The sequence below is a fragment of the Oncorhynchus masou genome, unplaced genomic scaffold, assembly GCF_036934945.1.
Source record: "Oncorhynchus masou masou isolate Uvic2021 unplaced genomic scaffold, UVic_Omas_1.1 unplaced_scaffold_657, whole genome shotgun sequence".
Classification (NCBI taxonomy): Eukaryota; Metazoa; Chordata; class Actinopteri; order Salmoniformes; family Salmonidae; genus Oncorhynchus; species Oncorhynchus masou.
In genome coordinates this window covers 212,501-225,697 of record NW_027013009.1, presented here as the reverse complement: position 1 = coordinate 225,697, position 13,197 = coordinate 212,501, and the positions used below count along the sequence as shown (strand labels likewise).

General features: G+C 38.8%; 1 pseudogene; it reads right to left on the bottom strand.

Annotated features, from left to right (window-relative positions):
• Positions 1–427: 427 nt before the first annotated feature.
• On the bottom strand, positions 428–12,883 carry LOC135536729 (uncharacterized; annotated as a pseudogene).
• Positions 12,884–13,197: the final 314 nt, after the last annotated feature.

Here is a 13,197-nt window from a genome sequence, read left to right as displayed (position 1 = left end):
CAGTCCCTCCTAACATAGCTGTTAGGTCTTTAATACTGTCTGTCAGTCTCTACCTCTGTCTCTGTCTCCCCAGTCCCTTCTAACATAGCTGTTAGGTCTTTAATACTGTCTGTCAGTCTCTACCTCTGTCTCTGTCTCCCCAGTCCCTTCTAACTCCTAACATCTCTACCTCTGTCTCTGTCTAGTCTCCCCAGTCCCTTTAATACTGTCTTTAATACTGTCAGTCTCTACCTCTGTCTCTGTCTCCCCAGTCCCTACTAACATAGCTGTTAGGTCTTTTACACTACTGTCTGAGTCTCACCTTGTCTCCCCAGTCCCTTCTAACATAGCTGTTAGGTCTTTAATACTGTCTGTGCCCAGTCCCCTAACATAGGCTTTAACTTCTGACTTTTCTGGGGGCCTTGGTTGGTGTTCAGGCTCTTAGACCTCAGTGATGGATACATCCTGTCCTCTCTGCCACAAGCAGAAGACTCCTGGTATCTTCAGCCTCCGCTTCCAGCTTCTCCTCACCTCCATCTTGGTTGCTCTCTGGCTGGCCTTCCCTGGCTCCTGGTTCACTGTCTGTCGTTGTCTCTTTGGCCTCGTCCTTTGTGTCTGTGGTGCTGGGGACTAGCTTCTCCATGGAGACTTTGGGCATGTTGCCGAACGGGCAGGGGGTGGACTTTGTACTCGCGCTGCCCAGTGACCCATGGTCGGAGATCTGGTGGTGCAACTGCTTTCCTGATGCCCTGAGAGGGGGTTGCTGGCGTCTGTGGCCCAAGTAGCCCCCTCGTCTCCCCCATCGGCTGGGTTGTACACCATAGTGCTCCTGGATCTGGCCCTGGAGGTGAGCCAGTCACTGTGGGTCTGGGGTGACTGGTACTGCAGGGACTCCGACCCTACTCCAGAGGGTATGAGATGGCTGTTTCTTAGTTTGATCTTCTGCGTGGTCACGCCTGCCTTCTCCAGGGCCGCGTCCATCGAGGCTGCAGGGCTGCAGGGCGGTGGAAGAGGCTCTGTAGGAACCTCAGGCCTCTGGGTTGGGGGTTTCCTTCGCCTTTGCAACAGAGACACTGGAGCGGTTCCTCTCTGGGGCCCACCACGTCTAAACGGGCCCCGTACTCCTTCACAGAGGCCGTGACGCTGGTCGTGGTTTCTCTCATACTCCGTTTCCCTCTCAACCACCTTCCTCTGGCTCCCCTTCCTCTCAGGGCTCCTGATGTCCGCCTCAGAGCGGGTGTCGTCTCCCATCTCCAGGTGGTACCGGGTACAGACTGTAGCCGTCAGAGCTGATGGACAGACAGACACACAGACAGATATATAATCAGTAAATATCATCCTCACATCGTCCATAAACACTAGACTACTGTACTGATCATCAGTAAACATCATCCTCTCATCATCCTTATTCAACACTAGACTACTGTACTGATCATCAGTAAACATCATCCTTATTAAACACCAGACTACTGTACTGATCATCAGTAAACATCATCCTCTCATCATCCTTATTCAACACTAGACTACTGTACTGATCATCAGTACACATCATCCTCTCATCATCCTTATTCAACACTAGACTACTGTACTGATCATCAGTAAATATCATCCTCTCATCATCCTTATTCAACACTAGACTACTGTACTGATCATCAGTAAACATCATCCTTACTGTATGATCATCATCATCCTTATTCAACACTAGACTACTGTACTGATCATCAGTAAACATCATCCTCTCATCATCCTTATTCAACACTAGACTACTGTACTGATCATCAGTAAACATCATCCTCTCATCATCCTTATTCAACACTAGACTACTGTACTGATCATCAGTAAACATCATCCTCTCATCATCCTTATTAAACACTAGACTACTGTACTGATCATCAGTAAACATCATCCTCTCATCATCCTTATTCAACACTAGACTACTGTACTGATCATCAGTAAACATCATCCTCTCATCATCCTTATTCAACACTAGACTACTGTACTGATCATCAGTAAACATCATCCTTATTCCATCATCCTTATTCAACACTAGACTACTGTACTGATCATCAGTAAACATCATCCTTATTCAACACACTAGACTACTGTACTGATCATCAGTAAACATCATCCTCTCATCATTATTCAACCTTATTCAACACTAGACTACTGTACTGATCATCAGTAAACATCATCCTCTCATCATCCTTATTCAACACTAGACTACTGTACTGATCATCAGTAAACATCATCCTCTCATCATCCTTATTCAACACTAGACTACTGTACAGAGCATCAGTAAACATCATCCTTATTCAACACTAGACTACTGTCCTGATCATCAGTAAACATCATCCTCTCATCATCCTTATTCAACACTAGACTACTGTACTGATCATCAGTAAACATCATCCTTATTCAACACTAGACTACTGTACTGATCATCAGTAAACATCATCCTTATTAAACACTAGACTACTGTACTGATCATCAGTAAACATCATCCTCTCATCATCCTTATTAAACACCAGACTACTGTACTGATCATCAGTAAACATCATCCTCTCATCATCCTTATTAAACACCAGACTACTGTACTGATCATCAGTAAACATCATCCTTATTCAACACTAGACTACTGTACTGATCATCAGTAAACATCATCCTTATTAAACACTAGACTACTGTACTGATCATCAGTAAACATCATCCTTATTCAACACTAGACTACTGTACTGATCATCAGTAAACATCATCCTTATTAAACACTAGACTACTGTACTGATCATCAGTAAACATCATCCTCTCATCATCCTTATTAAACACTAGACTACTGTACTGATCATCAGTAAACATCATCCTCTCATCATACTTATTAAACACTAGACTACTGTACTGATCATCAGTAAACATCATCCTCTCATCATACTTATTCAACACTAGACTACTGTACTGATCATCCGTAAACATCATCCTTATTCAACATTAGACTACTGTACTGATCATCAGTAAACATCATCCTTATTCAACACTAGACTACTGTACTGATCATCAGTAAACATCATCCTCTCATCATCCTTATTCAACACTAGACTACTGTACTGATCATCAGTAAACATCATCCTTATTAAACACTAGACTACTGTACTGATCATCAGTAAACATCATCCTTATTCAACACTAGACTACTGTACTGATCATCAGTAAACATCATCCTTATTAAACACTAGACTACTGTACTGATCATCAGTAAACATCATCCTCTCATCATCCTTATTAAACACTAGACTACTGTACTGATCATCAGTAAACATCATCCTTATTCAACACTAAACTACTGTACTGATCATCAGTAAACATCATCCTTATTCAACACTAGACTACTGTACTGATCATCAGTAAACATCATCCTTATTCAACACTAGACTACTGTACTGATCATCAGTAAACATCATCCTTATTCAACACTAGACTACTGTACTAATCATCAGTAAACATCATCCTTATTCAACACTAGACTACTGTACTGATCATCAGTAAACATCATCCTCTCATCATCCTTATTCAACACTAGACTACTGTACTGATCATCAGTAAACATCATCCTCTCATCATCCTTATTCAACACTAGACTACTGTACTGATCATCAGTAAACATCATCCTTATCATCCTTATTCAACACTAGACTACTGTACTGATCATCTGTAAACATCATAAACATCATCCTTATTCAACACTAGACTACTGTACTGATCATCAGTAAACATCATCCTCTCATCATCCTTATTCAACACTAGACTACTGTACTGATCATCAGTAAACATCATCCTCTCATCATACTTATTCAACACTAGACTACTGTACTGATCATCAGTAAACATCATCCTTATTCAACACTAGACTACTGTACTGATCATCAGTAAACATCATCCTCTCATCATCCTTATTCAACACTAGACTACTGTACTGATCATCAGTAAACATCATCCTTATTCAACACTAGACTACTGTACTGATCATCAGTAAACATCATCCTCTCATCATTCTTATTAAACACTAGACTACTGTACTGATCATCAGTAAACATCATCCTTATTCAACACTAGACTACTGTACTGATCATCAGAAAACATCATCCTTATTCAACACTAGGACTACTGTACTGATCATCAGTAAACATCATCCTTATTCAACACTTACTGTACTGATCATCAGTAAACATCATCCTTATTCAACACTAGACTACTGTACTGATCATCAGTAAACATCATCCTCCTTATTCAACACTAGACTACTGTACTGATCATCAGTAAACATCATCATCCTTATTCAACACTAGACTACTGTACTGATCATCAGTAAACATCATCCTTATTCAACACCAGACTACTGTACTGATCATCAGTAAACATCATCCTTATTCAACACTAGACTACTGTACTGATCATCAGTAAACATCATCCTCTCATCATCCTTATTCAACACTAGACTACTGTACTGATCATCAGTAAACATCATCCTTATTCAACACTAGACTACTGTACTGATCATCAGTAAACATCATCCTTATTCAACACTAGACTACTGTACTGATCATCAGTAAACATCATCCTTATTCAACACTAGACTACTGTCTGATCTCTCATCATCCTTATTCAACACTAGACTACTGTACTGATCATCAGTAAACATCATCCTCTCATCATCCTTATTCAACACTAGACTACTGTACTGATCATCAGTAAACATCATCCTTATTCAACACTAGACTACTGTACTGATCATCAGTAAACATCATCCTTATTCAACACTAGACTACTGTACTGATCATCAGTAAACATCATCCTCTCATCATCCTTATTAAACACTAGACTACTGTACTGATCATCAGTAAACATCATCCTTATTCAACACTAGACTACTGTACTGATCATCAGTAAACATCATCCTCTCATCATCCTTATTCAACACTAGACTACTGTACTGATCATCAGTAAACATCATCCTTATTCAACACTAGACTACTGTACTGATCATCAGTAAACATCATCCTTATCATCATTCAACACTAGACTACTGTACTGATCATCAGTAAACATCATCCTAAACATCACTCCTCAGTAAACATCATCCTTATTCAACACTAGACTACTGTACTGATCATCAGTAAACATCATCCTTATTTAACACTAGACTACTGTGTGACTGATCATCAGTAAACATCATCCTTATTCAACACTAGACTACTGTACTGATCATCAGTAAACATCATCCTCTCATCATCCTTATTCAACACTAGACTACTGTACTGATCATCAGTAAACATCATCCTTATTCAACACTAGACTACTGTACTGATCATCAGTAAACATCATCCTTCATTCATCCTTATTCAACACTAGACTACTGTACTGATCATCAGTAAACATCATCCTCTCATCATCCTTATTCAACACTAGACTACTGTACTGATCATCAGTAAACATCATCCTTATTCAACACTAGACTACTGTACTGATCATCAGTAAACATCATCCTTATTCAACACTAGACTACTGTACTGATCATCAGTAAACATCATCCTCTCATCATCCTTATTAAACACTAGACTACTGTACTGATCATCAGTAAACATCATCCTCTCATCATCCTTATTCAACACTAGACTACTGTACTGATCATCAGTAAACATCATCCTCTCATTCCTTATTAAACACTAGACTACTGTACTGATCATCAGTAAACATCATCCTTATTCAACACTAGACTACTGTACTGATCATCAGTAAACATCATCCTCTCATCATCCTTATTAAACACTAGACTACTGTACTGATCATCAGTAAACATCATCCTTATTCAACACTAGACTACTGTACTGATCATCAGTAAACATCATCCTCTCATCATCCTTATTCAACACTAGACTACTGTACTGATCATCAGTAAACATCATCCTTATTCAACACTAGACTACTGTACTGATCATCAGTAAACATCATCCTTATTCAACACTAGACTACTGTACTGATCATCAGTAAACATCATCCTTATTCAACACTAGACTACTGTACTGATCATCAGTAAACATCATCCTTATTCAACACTAGACTACTGTACTGATCATCAGTAAACATCATCCTCTCATCATCCTTATTCAACACTAGACTACTGTACTGATCATCAGTAAACATCATCCTCTCATCATCCTTATTCAACACTAGACTACTGTACTGATCATCAGTAAACATCATCCTCTCATCATCCTTATTCAACACTAGACTACTGTACTGATCATCAAAAACATCATCCTCTTCAACACTAGACTACTGTACTGATCATCAGTAAACATCATCCTCTCATCATCCGTATTCAACACTAAACACTGTACTGGGATCATCAGTAAAACATCATCCTTATTCAACACTAGACTACCGTACTGATCATCAGTAAACATCATCCTTATTCAACACTAGACTACTGTACTGATCATCAGTAAACATCATCCTCTCATCATCCGTATTCAACACTAGACTACTGTACTGATCATCAGTAAACATCATCCTCTCATCATCCTTATTCAACACTAGACTACTGTACTGATCATCAGTAAACATCATCCTTATTCAACACCAGACTACTGTACTGATCATCAGTAAACATCATCCTCTCATCATCCTTATTAAACACTAGACTACTGTACTGATCATCAGTAAACATCATCCTCTCATCATCCTTATTCAACACTAGACTACTGTACTGATCATCAGTAAACATCATCCTCTCATCATCCTTATTCAACACCAGACTACTGTACTGATCGTCAGTAAACATCATCCTTATTCAATACTAGACTACTGTACTGATCATCAGTAAACATCATCCTTATTCAACACACTAGACTACTGCACTGATCATCAGTCCTCTCATCATCCTTATTCAACACTAGACTACTGTACTGATCATCAGTAAACATCGTCCTCTCATCATCCTTATTCAACACCAGACTACTGTACTGATCATCAGTAAACATCATCCTCTCATCATCCTTATTCAACACTAGACTACTGTACTGATCATCAGTAAACATCATCCTTATTCAACACTAGACTACTGTACTGATCATCAGTAAACATCATCCTTATTCAACACTAGACTACTGTACTGATCATCATCCCTCTCATCATCCTTATTCAACACTAGACTACTGTACTGATCATCAGTAAACATCGACTCCTCTCATCATCCTTATTCAACACTAGACTACTGTACTGATCATCAGTAAACATCATCCTCACATCATCCTTATTCAACACTAGACTACTGTACTGATCATCAGTGAACATCATCCTTATTCAACACTAGACTACTGTACTGATCATCAGTAAACATCATCCTTATTCAACACTAGACTACTGTACTGATCATCAGTAAACATCATCCTTATTCAACACTAGACTACTGTACTGATCATCAGTAAACATCATCCTTATTCAACACTAGACTACTGTACTGATCATCAGTAAACATCATCCTTATTCAACACTAGACTACTGTACTGATCATCAGTAAACATCATCCTTATTCATTCAACACTAGACTACTGTACTGATCATCAGTAAACATCATCCTTATTCAACACTAGACTACTGTACTGATCATCAGTAAACATCATCCTCTCATCATCCTCATTCAACACTAGACTACTGTACTGATCATCAGTAAACATCATCCTTATTCAACACTAGACTACTGTACTGATCATCAGTAAACATCATCCTTATTCAACACTAGACTACTGTACTGATCATCAGTAAACATCATCCTTATTCAACACTAGACTACTGTACTGATCATCAGTAAACATCATCCTCTCATCGTCCATAAACACTAGACTACTGTACTGATCATCAGTAAACATCATCCTCTCATCGTCCTTATTCAACACTAGACTACTGTACTGATCATCAGTAAACATCATCCTTATTCAACACTAGACTACTGTACTGATCATCAGTAAACATCATCCTCTCATCATCCTTATTCAACACCAGACTACTGTACTGATCATCAGTAAACATCATCCTTATTCAACACTAGACTACTGTACTGATCATCAGTAAACATCATCCTTATTCAACACTAGACTACTGTACTGATCATCAGTAAACATCATCCTCTCATCATCCTTATTCAACACTAGACTACTGTACTGATCATCAGTAAACATCATCCTTATTCAACACTAGACTACTGTACTGATCATCAGTAAACATCATCCTCTCATCGTCATAAACACTAGACTACTGTACTGATCATCAGTAAACATCATCCTCTCATCATCCTTATTCAACACTAGACTACTGTACTGATCATCAGTAAACATCATCCTTATTCAACACTAGACTACTGTACTGATCATCAGTAAACATCATCATCCTCTCATCATCCTTATTCAACACACTAGACTACTGTACTGATCATCAGTAAACATCATCCTCTCATCATCCTTATTCAACACTAGACTACTGTACTGATCATCAGTAAACATCATCCTCTCATCATCCTTATTCAACACTAGACTACTGTACTGATCATCAGTAAACATCATCCTTATTCAACACTAGACTACTGTACTGATCATCAGTAAACATCATCCTTATTCAAACACTCTACTGTACTGATCATCTAAACATCATCCTTATTCAACACTAGACTACTGTACTGATCATCAGTAAACATCATCCTCTCATCATCCTTATTCAACACTAGACTACTGTACTGATCATCAGTAAACATCATCCTTATTCAACACTAGACTACTGTACTGATCATCAGTAAACATCATCCTTATTCAACACCAGACTACTGTACTGATCATCAGTAAACATCATCCTCTCATCATCCTTATTAAACACCAGACTACTGTACTGATCATCAGTAAACATCATCCTTATTCAACACTAGACTACTGTACTGATCATCAGTAAACATCATCCTTATTCAACACTAGACTACTGTACTGATCATCAGTAAACATCATCCTCTCATCATCCTTATTCAACACTAGACTACTGTACTGATCATCAGTAAACATCGTCCTCTCATCATCCTTATTAAACACCAGACTACTGTACTGATCATCAGTAAACATCATCCTCATCATCCTAAACACTAGACTACTGTACTGATCATCAGTAAACATCATCCTTATTCAACACTAGACTACTGTACTGATCATCAGTAAACATCATCCTCACATCATCCTTATTCAACACTAGACTACTGTACTAATCATCAGTAAACATCGTCCTCTCATCCCTTATTCAACACTAGACTACTGTACTGATCATCAGTAAACATCATCCTCTCATCATCCTTATTCAAACACTAGACTACTGTACTGATCATCAGTAAACATCATCCTTATTCAACACTAGACTACTGTACTGATCATCAGTAAACATCATCCTCTCATCATCCTTATTCAACACCAGACTACTGTACTGATCATCAGTAAACATCATCCTCTCATCATCCATAAACACTAGACTACTGTACTGATCATCAGTAAACATCATCCTTATTCAACACTAGACTACTGTACTGATCATCAGTAAACATCATCCTCTCATCATCCTTATTCAACACTAGACTACTGTACTGATCATCAGTAAACATCATCCTCTCATCATCCATAAACACTAGACTACTGTACTAATCATCAGTAAACATCATCCTTATTCAACACTAGACTACTGTACTGATCATCAGTAAACATCATCCTCTCATCATCCTTATTCAACACCAGACTACTGTACTGATCATCAGTAAACATCATCCTCTCATCATCCTTATTAAACACCAGACTACTGTACTGATCATCAGTAAACATCATCATCATCCTTATTAAACACTAGACTACTGTACTGATCATCAGTAAACATCATCCTCTCATCATCCTTATTCAACACTAGACTACTGTACTGATCATCAGTAAACATCATCCTCTCATCATCCTTATTCAACACTAGACTACTGTACTGATCATCAGTAAACATCATCCTTATTCAAACACTAGACTACTGTACTGATCATCAGTAAACATCATCCTTATTCAACACTAGACTACTGTACTGATCATCAGTAAACATCATCCTCTCATCATCCTTATTCAACACTAGACTACTGTACTGATCATCAGTAAACATCATCCTTATTCAACACTAGACTACTGTACTGATCATCAGTAAACATCATCCTTATTCAACACCAGACTACTGTACTGATCATCAGTAAACATCATCCTCTCATCATCCTTATTCAACACCAGACTACTGTACTGATCATCAGTAAACATCATCCTTATTCAACACCAGACTACTGTACTGATCATCAGTAAACATCATCCTTATTCAACACTAGACTACTGTACTGATCATCAGTAAACATCATCCTTATTCAACACTAGACTACTGTACTGATCATCAGTAAACATCATCCTTATTCAACACTAGACTACTGTACTGATCATCAGTAAACATCATCCTTATTCAACACTAGACTACTGTACTGTACATGACAGAGCAGACCATTCAGTCTTTCTCATCTGGAGTCCTTAAAGTTGTCATTGAACCTGTTGATGGAGCTGTGACGGAGCAGAGAAGAAGTGTCGCAGACTGAGGAGACCCCCGACTGGGTTCTGACCAGGTCGTTGTGGTCCACCCCGGCCAGCTTCTCCAGGGCGTTCATCATACGTCCAGAGAACTCCTCCAGCTGACCCAGTCGCAGGTCCACCGTCTGCAGGGAAGCCTTCATGGAGTGCTCCCTCTCGTTCACCTCCTCCAGACGCATCGACATGTTCTCCACCCTGAGAGGAGAGAGAGTCAATGGTACCACAACTCGTTTTATTTATTTATTTTTTACTCACCCTGCCGATTACACCAAATGTATTGTGATTACACCAAATGTATTGTGATTACACCAAATGTATTACTAAATGATTACACCAAATGTATTGTGATTACACCAAATGTATTGGGATTACACCAAATGTATTGGGATTACACCAAATGTATTGGGATTACACCAAATGTATTGTGATTACACCAAATGTATTGTGATTACACCAAATGTATTGTGATTACACCAAATGTATTGGGATTACACCTAATGTATTGTGATTACACCAAATGTATTACTAAATGATTACACCAAATGTCTTGTGATTACACCAAATGTATTGGGATTACACCAAATGTATTACTAAATGATTACACCAAATGTATTGTGATTACACCAAATGTATTGTGATTACACCAAATGTATTGGGATTACACCAAATGCATTACTAAATGATTACACCAAATGCATTGTGATTACACCAAATGTATTGTGATTACACCAAATGTATTGTGATTACACCAAATGTATTGTGATTACACCAAATGTATTACTAAATGATTACACCAAATGTCTTTGTGATTACACCAAATGTATTGGATTACACCAAATGTATTGGGATTACACCAAATGTATTACTAAATGATTACACCAAATGTATTGTGATTACACCAAATGTATTGTGATTACACCAAATGTCTTGTGATTACACCAAATGTATGTGATTACTCCAAATGTATTGTGATAACCAAATGTATTACTAAATGATTACACCAAATGTAAATTGTGATTACACCAAATGTATTGGGATTACACCAAATGTATTACTAAATGATTACACTCAAATGTCTTGTGATTACACCAAATGTATTGTGATTACTCCAAATGTATTGTGATTACACCAAATGTATTACTAAATGATTACACCAAATGTATTGTGATTACACCAAATGTATTGTGATTACACCAAATGCATTCAGCATTACATCAAATGAGAGAACACCAAATTACCAATAAATGGAATAACGGGGTTACTGAGACAGTTCTACAAGGCTAATTTAAATATAAGTAGTTCCCCCAAGAAGAAAGACCATCAGTCTGTCCAGTCTCCGACCTCTCAGATGTGACCGGATGCATCCAATCAGTCAACCCAGCCTCCTTCTCTCAGAAAACCACACCTGCTCCTCAATCAGTCAGAGCCTTCAGCTCCTCAGCGTTCAGACAGCAGCTCTGTCAGATCAGAGAACCCAGTCACCACTGGACCAGACAAGTTCAACTGCTTCCAATCCTGGTAGAATCACCAGTCATCCAATCAGTCAGGACCAATCAACCAGTCATCCAATCAGTCAGACAACCAACCAGTCATCCAATCAGTCAACCCAGCCAATCAACTAGTCATCCAATTAGTCATCCAATCAGTCAACCCAGCCAACCAACCAGACAACCAATCAGTCAACCATCCAATCCAGTCATCCAATCCAGTCAACCAGACAACCAGTCATCCAATCAGTCAACCAATCAACCAGTCATCCAATCAGTCAACCAATCAACCAGTCATCCAATCAGTCAACCAATCAACCAGTCATCCAATCAGTCAACCAACCAACCAGTCATCCAATCAGTCATCCAATCAACCAGTCATCCAATCAGTCAACCAATCAACCAGTCATCCAATCACCAGACAACAACCAGTCATCCAATCAGTCAACCAATCAACCAGTCATCCAATCAGTCATCCAACCAGTCATCCAATCAGTCAGACAATCAACCAGTCATCCAATCAGTCAACCAATCAACCAGTCATCCAATCACTCAACCAATCAACCAGTCATCCAATCACTCAACCCAGCCAACCAGTCACCAACAACCAATCAACCAGTCATCCAATCAGTCAACCAACCAACCAGTCATCCAATCAGTCAGCCAATCAACCAGTCATCCAATCAGTCAACCCAGCCAACCAACCAGACAGCCAACCAACCGGCTGGCCAGCCAGAAAACCATTTCAACCAGTTAGCCAGCTAGCTAATCAATCAACCAAGTCATCCAATCACTCAACCAATCAACCAGTCATCCAATCACTCAACCAATCAACCAGTCATCCAATCAGTCAACCAATCAACCAGCCATCCATTCACTCAACCAATCAACCAGTCATCCAATCAGTCAACCAATCAACCAGTCATCCAATCACTCAACCAATCAACCAGTCATCCAATCACTCAACCAATCAACAGTCACCCAATCACTCAGTCAATCAACCAGTCACCCAATCACTCAACCAATCAGTCAACCAATCAACCAGTCATCTAATCAGT